Below are 11,236 nucleotides of genomic sequence, written 5' to 3'. Positions count from 1 at the left end.
TATTTCTGCAATGTGTGAGGCAATTAGAAAGTGATATGCATTATCAGCCCACAAATTCAGATGTGCTTCACTCCAAGTTACTTGAGGCGTTGCCTCACAGCATTCCTGCAGATAGTGATAAACTTCAAGAATACGTCGGAACCATGTTAATCAAAGAGGGTCCTAGAGCCCAGACCTCCTGATTCCAGCTTATATTTCCTTAAATGTGCAGTGTAGTGCTTCTGTGTTGTCTAATACTGTAGCCACCAGCCTCAAGTGATTACTGAGCACTTGAAATGTGGCTAGTATGAATAAGATGTGCTGTGAGTGTAAAATCCACACCTGATTCAAAGGCAATATTAAAAAAAAAGTGTAAAATATCTCATAAATAAGGTTTATATTGATTACATACATTGAAATAATATTTTAGGTATTTAGGTTTAAATAAAATATTAAAATTAAAAAAAAAAGAACATGTCAAGTTCACGCATTCTGTGTTTCAAAGACTTAGGGAACCAGCCAGCCAGCCATCTTCTTGTAATGTGCATCTTAATGACTGTGGTGGCCCTGAACTTGTGCTGGCCAGATACCCAGCTGTGATGACCATAATTGACTCTGGCCCTAATAGCCACCACTCTGAATGTACCACTGCCCAGGCACCAACGTCACAATTCCCACAGGCTGCCCCCAGGCAGTAACTGAGCATGGTGAGGTACAAATGTGTCCCTATTCGTGTGAAACTCAAGACTCCTTCGATGGGTAGTTTGGCTCAAGGACTCCCTGTCAGCCTGGCTGAATGTCTCTTGGAACTGTACTACAATCCGAGACTCTTACTACCCAACCTCACCTTCCTGTCTGCTTCCACAGGAGTTGGACCTTTGTTTCCATCTGAAGGCTCTTCCTGCCTAGTCCTGCCCTCCCCTCCTCATCCTTCACAGCCATTACCCTCTCTTGCACATCCAACCCCATCTTGGAATCTGCTTCTCAGAGGACCTGAACTCACAAAGACAATGATTTTCATACTATCACACAAGATAAAATCAAGATGTTTGTGAATGAATTTTAAATAATGGGGAAAGAGGGGCATCCGGGTGGCTCAGTTGGTTAAGCATCTACCTTGGGCTCAGGTCATGATCTCAGGGTCTTGAAATTGAGTCCCACATTGGGCTCCCTGCTCGGGGCGGGGGGCAGCATCTGCTTCTCCCTCTCACTCACCCCCCTCCCCCCACTCATGCCCGTTCTCCCTCTCTCTCAAATAAATAAATAAAATCTTTAAAATAAATAAATAAGGAAAAAAATGTTGGACCTAGAGTAAACAAACAAAATCTGAAAGTTTACTAGTTTTCTTGTCAGTTTCACAAATTAGCTATAAAACCAGTTGATATTTTCTGATGTTACTTCCTTTATATTTGGCATGTCAAAAATATCCACAGCAGCACATTACTATGATGAAAAGTCTGGCTTCTCCTGATATACACCCTCTCTTATTCAAAGATTGATGCAGAGATATTGAAACTCTCATGTAAAAATTGATAGGTTTTGATTAATACATTTTAGATCATCATATTGTTTCTGCTTAAAAGTGTTTCCTGTTAGAAAAATCATTATGAAAGGTTTAGAACTTTATTTATTTATTTATTTATTTATTTATTTATTTATTTATTTATTTATTTTTAAGTAAGCTCTATGCCCAGAATGAGGCTTGAACTCATGACCCTGAGATCAAGAGTACCATGCTCTACTGGCCAAGCCAGCCAGGCACCCTTAGAACATTATTTTTTAAAAAAATAAAAATCAGGGGCGCCTGGGTGGCTCAGTCAGTTAAGCACCAGACTCTTGGTTTCAGCTCAGGTCATGATCTCAGGGTCATGAGATTGAGCCCCACATGGGGCTCCACGCTCAGTGTGGAACCTGCTTGAGATTCTCTCCCTGTCCCTGTTCCTCCCCCTCTGCCCCTTTGCCCACTTGCACTTGCTCTCACTCTCAAATAAATAAATAAATAAATAAATACAATCTTTAAAAAAATAAAAATCACCACCTAGTTTCAGCACCCGGAGATACATGACAACCAGTTATAATTTCAGTATGCTTTTGTCTCTATCTTTTTTATACCTTATATTTATGTCTACCCAGGTGAGATAATACTATATATAAATTTAGTATCCTGCTTTTCCCTCATGGTGTTAAACTTTTTTTCTAGAATACTCCTAATGGCTGCATAGTATTTCATTGTGCGTTATCTTGTTATTCCACTATCCTACTATTTACTTAACTCTTTCCTTATTGTTGGGATTCAGATAATTTCTAATTTGTTGGCTATTATAAACAGTCTATAATGAATATCTTTGTTCGTAAAACTTTAGTCTACATTTGAAGAGTTTCCCCCCTTTATCTAGATCCCTAGGAGTCCTTCCTGACTTCCTGGTAAGCCTACAGCTGAGAAAAACCAACAGGCTTATTCCCTACAACCACACAACACGGTAGAGGAATACAGTCCTACCAATCAGAAGACTCACTATTCCACTAACTACCTTAGTGCCCTAAGCAAGTCTCTTTACCTCTGAGTCCACGGGTGTAAAATCAGGGAGTTGAATTAGATAATCTCTGTCATTCATGATTCTGTTACTCTCCTTTCTCCAATTCATATAACTTAGTATTTTCTTGTGTTTTTAAATTACTTTGGGCTTCTAAGTATTAAGAAGTATATTATAGCTAGGTGAACCTGCTCACCAACCTTCTAATACTAACCCAAGGCAAAATATTGTTCACTTGTTAGATTATATTAAAATGTCACATTTAAAATTTTTCTTTCACATTCTTTAAATTTAAATCTGGCTCAGTCTTAATTTATGTTTTTGAAGATTTATTTATTTATTTATCTTAGAGAGAGAGAGAGAAGGAGACAGAGCTCGAGAGTAGGGAAGGGGCAGAGGGAGAGCGTCTTGAATGAGACTCCGTGCTGAGCACAGAGCCAGACCTGGGGCTCAATCCCAGGACCCATGAGATCATGACCTGAGCCAAAACCAAGAGCCAGATGCTTACCAACTGAGCCACCCAGGTGCCCCTCAGTCTTCATTTATAAAAGACTATATCAAGGGACACCCTGGTGGCTCAGTGGATTAAGTGACTGGCTCTTGGTTTCCACTCAGGTCATGATCTCAGGGTTGTGAGATCAAGCCCTGCATCAGGCTGGGCAGGGAGCCTGCTTAAGATTCTCTCTCTCTCTCCCCACTAAACAACAACAACAAAAAAGATTATATTAAGTGTTTCTTTGTGCATGACCTTGTGCTAGGAACTGAATTACAAAGATGTTATTTTCAACATCAAGGAATTTCTAGTGAAAAACCACAGCCGTGAGGACAAGGAACATCTAAACAACCAGTCTGAATCTTACTGCCTGCCTGGCGCTGAGGGCCTATCTGGGGGTGGCAGGAAAGGAGAGCTCAGAGGAGTTCTGAGTTTGGAGAGCCTGGAGCCAGTGCGATCTTGCACTCCTAAGAGAGAAGATAATGTGGACAAAATGAGATTCTGGAGGCTTTCAAATGAAGTGGTAAGGCTTGGGTCTACAGAGAGAGAATATTTCAAGATCTGAGATGTAAATCAGGAAAGATTTTTTCCTGATAAAGGTGGAAACAGAGACATCTGATGTACAGATCGAAAGTAAGTCAGATACAAACTCTAACAGATGAACATAATTCAGGCAAAGCGGGTCTTAGCAAATGGCTGTGCAAATAAGTGATGGGAGTTAGCATGGAGAACTAAGGCTCAGCATGCGGACACACTGAAGTGCTTACGTGAGAAAATGCAATTACTTTCAATTGCACTAGACCTAATTAGGTCCCCTTACTGCTTTTAATAACACCTGCTCTGTATGAAATATAGTGGTTCCGGCTATTTGCTCACTCATATTGTGAGCTTTATCTGGCTTTGTTACTGGACCCCCAAGACCAGGTTCTTGAGTCTCAATGTCATGGAAATGAACGTGAGACAAAGAAAGCAGGTGGGGTTTATTAGAGATAGCTTATATACAAGGAGCCGATGAGAAAGAGGAATGTCACTCCCTGAAGGGGTAGCTTGCTAGGCTTGTAAAGGCACTTTTCCAAAGGGTGAGGGGCTGTGGGTGGGGAAGCATCCTTCAGTCCCACGGTCATTATCTTGTGGCTGTTACTTTTTAGTGGACACAAGAGAGTCACAGGATGCCTTTGTGGTCGATGTTCTTTAGGGCTCCTGGAAAATAGAAATATTTGTGCAAGCAGGCTTTGAATTGTTACTTCTTATTTTGCCCAGACAACCTGGTGGCTGTTATCTGTCATTTGTTCTCTTTCCCAGGAGGTATTTGTCTCTAAGTCTATGGAGATTTTAACCCTTGCCTCAGACCAGCGACTTTACAGGAGTTAAGTCCATCTTGCTTTCCCTATATTGTCTCAGCTTTGCTATCAAGAACTTTCTGTGGGGCTTGGGTAATATTTGTAGGAAAAATATTGCCTCCTCCTAAATGGACTTGAGGTAAAGAGAGTGAAATGTACTATAATTTTGAGAATGCCAGTAGTACCAAGAATCAGCTAATGCTAAGCTAGGATACGTTTTCCAAATGAGGATATTTTAATAGGCTAACTGTGCCCAGCGTACTATGCTACCCAGATATGAACTTTAGGAACTTGACATTCTAGCGCAGAAGAGCCTTAGTTTGAGCTCCCCTAAAAGCAAAGTGTGAGATAAGAACTGGGGTGTGGTATTTGAATTGGGAGCAGGAATGAGGCTGCTGAGACAGGGAGACAGAACAGGAGAAGGAATAACACATGGTGACTTTCTGAGCAAAAAAGAGGCCAAAACAGGGAGACTTTTTACTGCTGTGGACATCGGACCACTCGGTCCCACTACAGACCCTCAAAGGAACCATGGAGAATGTGTCTCAGCGTTATCCCACTGAAGGACAGGGAGCCTGGGGGATTCACTCCCTAACGTCTTCCTCGTTCCTTGAAGTCTCTCCCCTAAGGCATTAATTTCCCCCACACTTCTGGATCACATCTATGTGGACCAAAAAGACTTTGGAGGAAGTCCTAAAGCAGAAAGCAGAGCGATCCCCTAGCGCACGCCTGAGGTGAGACATGGGCCGTTTACAGGGACAGTCCACTGACCAGCTCCCATGTCCCATCCTGAGGTCTGAGGGGTGGAGAGCCATGGTCTCCAGCCTGTGGAGGACAGCCACCATTGACTCAGTGCACCCACTGCCACTCTCATTAATGTGTTCCTTCTTGTCTTAGTGAAGGGTCCCTCTTCCTGGGCAACGCAGTCATTGGTTAGGTTCTCTGGTGTCCTTCAGTAAACCAGTTCAAACATGCCCTTCTGGCTCTTCTCTCCATACTTGGCCCAGGCAGTTGTGGCATTTCTGCCTCGTTTATTATAAGCTCTTGTCATATCAACTACCCAAGAACCCAGCTAGCAACCTATTAAGGGTCCTTAACCAGGAAGTTAAATCCTGCATCATGGGAAGGTGCTTCCAGGTCAATAAATGCTTCCCTACAGAACTTCGTGTTCCACTCCCTCTACCCAGCACCCTCAAGATCTACTCCCACACACATCTCTAGGTTCCTCCCAGGACATATTAGTAAGATCCTGCAGTTCTTCCAGAAGTGTGCTGTCTGCTCCTGCAGCAGGGACTGCTTGGGCTATGCCAAGAGCTGACCCTAATTATTCATCTGATGGCGATGGTGGAAGGTGTGGGTAGACCCGGAAAATGATGAGCATCATCTGAATTCCTCCTCAGGTGAAGGCTTCGTGTCATCTGTTGGCAAACGGGGGCTGCTCTTCTCTAGCAAGATGGAGGGGAATGTTTCTTCCCACTCTGAAGAATATAGGGCTTCAGAATTCTCAGGTACATCCACGAAATATGCCATCCCATGCCTCAACATCCTATACCTTCCTTATAAGGGCTCTGATCTCACCAAAAGGAAACCTGTCAATGACGAGCAGTCTCCTTACTAGCACATCTGTCACCCACCAGTTGATAAGCAGCTCTGTAATGCTGCCATGAACACTTTCTGGGCTTCACAGCATGCCCTGAATTGATAGTTAGACCATTCTCTTTCTTCCAGGTTTTTAGAGCAGATAATAAAAGTCAGTCGACTCCACCATCCTCATACTTACCCTCATAAGTACTGTGGAAGTCAGTGCTTTCCCCTTCTACCTAAACCTCATGCCAGTCCTCCGCTAGTGAGATTCTTAGCATTTATGAGGATGAGCTCACCAGAGGTTCCCTCCATGGCACACACCACTGGCACGGGGGTCCTTGCTTTCATCTCACCAGTTTCAGTGTCCCATCCTGAGGGTCTGCCTTTTCTAGCACTTCCATTTCCAACTGTCTTGCCTTGGCTTCCCCTAAACCCACATACCAATTGAGCCAACTTCCACAGCTTCTGAGAAAGCACTAAGAAAAGCAGAGAGACACCATGCGTACACTTGAGGTAGGATGTTGTCCATACACGTGGAATTGTTCGTATGACTACTGAAATCAGGCAGGCCAGGAGTGTGGCTCAGGGCACTCCAGCTGTCTGTGACAAGACATTAGTGAACTAGAGGGAACTCAGGAAAACTGACAGACATTTTAGAGCCTTGGATAATCAACCCATTCCCCAAAACCTGAAATTCATTAAAATAACTTCTTTAGTCAAAACTTGAGGTATGCCAATGATTTAAAGCTAAGACCCATGGAGAAAAGTGTTTTACTTTCCCGGGACCAAAAACAAACAAACAAAAGCCCCCCAAAACACCCAAAAGACATTTTAGAATAAACTACAAAGAGGGGACAGTGATCGTTCCATCTGAGTGGGATGAAAAAGAACAGGAAATGACTGGAAGATACCAGGCAACGCTTTACTTCTGAGGTAAAGTCGGGAAGCTAGGAGTCGATGTATTTAAGATTATTTTGGATACAGTTTTACCCTGAAGGCCCTGCCATTGGCGGAAGCACCTTTTGTGGTGTCCTGCATGGGAAGTCCTGCACAGAGGGGCAAAACATTCATAGCATCTAAAGTCTATGAATCTAGAGTCTTATTCAAGGTAGGGAAGGCCTTGTTCTCTCACCCCCAGCAAACCTCAGGTGGGAGCAGCAGAAAGTTGTGCAAGAAAAGCAGCAACACCATCTGTCCAGGGAGCTGTCTACCTGGGACTCAATGTAGGGATGTTTGCTTTACACATAACTAGAAAAGAAATAACTTCCAGCTGGCTTCAGCTCTATGTTAGGGTAGGAGACATGTTAGAATTGGCTAATTGCTGTAACAAACCACCCCAAATCTCAATGGCTTACACTCACACAAAAGGTTTAATTCTTGCTCATCTCATAATGCCATCAATTTGGCAGGGACTCAGGGGCCCCAGCTTCTTTCATATTGTGGCTCCTCTGTCCCCTGAGCCTTGGAGTCCTCCACTAGATCCTTTGCCTCCATCAAACCCAAGTGCAGAGGGAGAGAGAGAGAAGGATGGAGGACCACCTGGGAGGTGGAGACCTGGAGGCCTACATGACTTCTATCTGCATTCTTTCACCCAGAACTAGTCACATGGTCCCACCTAGACATGGGTCTGGGAAAAGTAGTCTTCCTGTGAGCCCAGGAGGGAAATGAAAGAGTCCGATGAATACAGAGAAATGTCTCTGCCACAACTGTATTCTATATATAATTGCACTAAATGATGTCCACCAGAGAAAAGATTACCACTGACATAATCCTAAAAACTCAATTCTTTACACATTTCTAATTTTGGTTAAGAAATCACTTAAACTGATACTCTTATCATTTCTCCCTGACGGCTGACTAGAACTTATTTTCTGGGCTTTCCTCCCTAAGCTCTGTCAATTTCTGCCCAAATGTCACTTCTCAGTGAGGCCTATCCTGAGCATCCCATTTAAAATTGCAACCCATCCATCTCATTTTATCACTCCAACTCTGCCCTATTTTTCCCCAAGGCATGTATCATAATCTCACTTAATACATTATTTATTATATTTATTTTTTATGGAATGCCTTCCCTCCTTGAAATTTAAGCTCTAATAGGGCAGGTGCTTTTGTCTGATTTGATCACTGAGGTATCCTAATGCCTACAACTGTTCCTGGCACATAGTAGGCATAATGAATGAACAAATGAACAGGGACCTGCAGGCATTCATCAAGAAGGAACCCAGAAACAGATCTGTACACCCACATTCATGGTAGCATTATTCACAATAGCCAAAATATGGAAACAACCCAAATGTCTATGGAGGGATGAATGGATAAACAAAATGTGGTATATACAATCAATGGAATACTATGCAGCCTTAAGAAGGAAGGAAAGGCTCCAGCAATCCCACTTCTGGGTATATAGCCAAAGGAACTGAAAGCAGGGTCTTGAAGAAATATCTGCACAGGGGTGCCTGGGTGGCTCAGTCGTTAAGCGTCTGCTGTTGGCTCAGGGCATGATCCCAGGGTCCTGGGATTGAGCCCCGCATCGGGCTCCCTGCTCGGTGGGAAGCCTGCTTCTCCCTCTCCCCCTCCCCCTGCTTATGTTCCGTCTCTCTCTGTCAAATAAATAAATAAAATCTTAAAAAAAAAAAAAGAAATATCTGCACAACCATGTGCATAGCAGTACCATTCACAGTAGCCAAGAGGTGAAAGCAATCCACATGTCCATTGACTAATGAATGGAAAAACACATGTGTATACATACAATGGGTTATTATTCGGCCTTAAAAAAAGAAGGAAATCCTTTTTCATGCTACCATGTGCATGAACCTTGAGAACATTATGCTAAGTGAAATAAGCCACTCTCTGGGCTCTCAATCTTCCTTTTAGAGCCATATCAGAAGGAATGAACTTGATTGATATATATGCTGACAAAGAGTTCAATCAGAACCTGGAGTTCAGCAATACAGATCAGATTGACCTGTATGATGATGTGTTAATGGCCACCTCACAGCCCTCAGATGACAGGAGCAGCAACACGGAGTCACCTCCTACTGTTTGCCAGGAGCCATCTCCAAGCCCAGCAACAAGACCCCTGCAATTCTGCATACCTACAGCCTACGAAATAGGTGAACTATGTGGGCAACTTCTCCTGGTGGACCACAGACCAGCAGCAGATCCAGGTCATTCACTTGGTAGGAATCTATGATGTGATAGAGTTGAAATTTGCAGAGAATGGAGCAAATGGCCAATCTAAAGGGTATGCTGAGGTGGTAAAAGCTTCTGAAAACTCTGTTCACAAATTGTTGGAACTCCTCCCAAGGAAAGTTTTTTTTTTTTTTAGATTTTATTTATTTATTTGAGAGAGAGAGAATGAGAGATAGAGAGCACGAGAGGAAGAGGGTCAGAGGGAGAAGCAGACTCCCTGCTAAGCAGGGAGCCCGATGTGGGACTCGATCCCAGGACTCCAGGATAATGACCTGAGCCGAAGGCAGTCGCTTAACCAACTGAGCCACCCAGGTGCCCCCAAGGAAAGTTCTTAATGGAGAAAAAGTGGACGTGAGGCCAACCACCTGGTAGAACCTGTCACAGTTTGAGGTATAGTCTCAGAAATGTGTATCTGAGTCTCAAGAAGGGGGATATCTCCATGGAACCACTCCTGAGATTCTAGTGCTTCTGCTGATGGATAGACCACACCCTCAGGACCTTGTACCCTCATCTACCTGGGAGATAGGCCCCACATATGCTGCCCCACTTCAGTTGCCCTCCTTCAGCCCTTCACCTGCCCCCACCCCCAATTCCATCCCCACCACCTCCCTCCTCAAGCTTTGGAGTCACTCCTTTTCCCCCTGATATCCACTGCAAGCATCTCATGCCTTTTTAAAATGCAGAGACAACCAAGTAAGGTGATAGTTTAAGGGAAAAAATATAGAATGTGAGAAAAACCATTTACCTGGGGAATTTTTTTCTCCCCATTTTTTGTTTTGTTTTTACTCAATTATACAATTTTTAGTTTTAATTCCTGACAGCAAACAAGGGAAAAAAGGGCCTTGTTCCCCATGTTGTCAGTGATTCGTCTTTCTGATAAGTTGAAAACTGTGTAATAAATTTGATGGTACTGTCAATCTTTTATACTGCCTTGCATTTTTTTTCCTTTTGCAACAAAATATTTTTAAATAATAAAATAGGGTTGTGATCTGTTAAAAACTAAGAACAATAACACAAATATTATATGATTCCACTTATTGAAGTATCTAAAGTAGTCAAATTCATAGACATGGAAGTGGAATGGTATTTACCAGGGACTGGGGGAGAGGAGAATGAGGAGTTAGTGTTTAATGGGTATAGAGTTTGATTTTGAGAAAATGAAAATGCTCTTCACTGGCTTGACTCCCACTAAGAATGGACATGGTTCAGGAGGGTGCAAGTTTGGTTCATTTCAATAGGATACTGGTCACTGTGCCCAATATTGATATATGATGTGTGACCTTATATTATGCATTTCTGTATACTTTACAAAGTGTCCTTCTGATTGTGACAAGAAAGTTAAAGTGGACCAAACATTTCTCTGAAGGAGCCAGCTCAAAGGCTCTGCCACTGGCCACACTGAATAATATAAACTTAAATATCCGTAATTCCCTTGGTGAAACTCAGAGAGAAGGATAGAAAAAGAGGAAAGAGGAAAAGATTTCCTTTACAGAAAAATAATATATATAGGAGAAAATAATAAGTATAGAAGAAATGGTTTAGTGAGAAATCACCATTTTGCAACCCTTATTTAATAATTGATTCAAGCAAGGATAAACAGAGGATGCTAATACCATTCAGTGAAAGTTTGTTGAAGAAGATAGTTATGTTATTCAAATTATCACCCCACAAGACTCTTTTTTAATTAAAAAGAGGGAAAAGATGTTTACAGTGAAGATATCTGACAGACACACCTTAACCAAGTCATCAAACTTTCTCAGTAATAACAGAACAATTAACATTCTACACCTCTTTCTCATAAGCTACAAAAGAAAATAGTATCATCTATGTAGTATTCTTGCCAAAATATTTAACTTGAATCTAATCCTAGGGCCAACAAAGAATTATGGTACATTCTACAAGACAACAGCTCAGACTTCAAAATGTCAATGTCAGGAAACTATTCTATGTTAAAGAGGACTAAAGAGACATTAACAGTCATACAGGATGCATAAATCTGGATTTCATCTTGGATTTTTAAAATATATGTAAATGCCATTTGGAGAGTAAGGGGAAACTTGAATATGGACTGTATGTTAGATGATATTATCAAGTCAATGTTAAAATTTTGTAAA

The 11,236-nt window shown here is 42.2% G+C and overlaps 1 pseudogene; it reads left to right on the top strand.

Moving 5' to 3' along the window:
- Window positions 1-8,585: 8,585 nt before the first annotated feature.
- LOC123862180 (cleavage and polyadenylation specificity factor subunit 7-like) lies at window positions 8,586-9,798 on the top strand (annotated as a pseudogene).
- Window positions 9,799-11,236: the final 1,438 nt, after the last annotated feature.

This window comes from Mirounga angustirostris, unplaced genomic scaffold, assembly GCF_029215605.1.
Source record: "Mirounga angustirostris isolate CCGP_5_RB_7025 unplaced genomic scaffold, mMirAng1.0.hap1 SCAF_9, whole genome shotgun sequence".
NCBI lineage: Eukaryota > Metazoa > Chordata > Mammalia > Carnivora > Phocidae > Mirounga > Mirounga angustirostris.
Note: the sequence above shows the minus strand (reverse complement) of the source record. Positions and strands in the feature narration are given on the sequence as shown.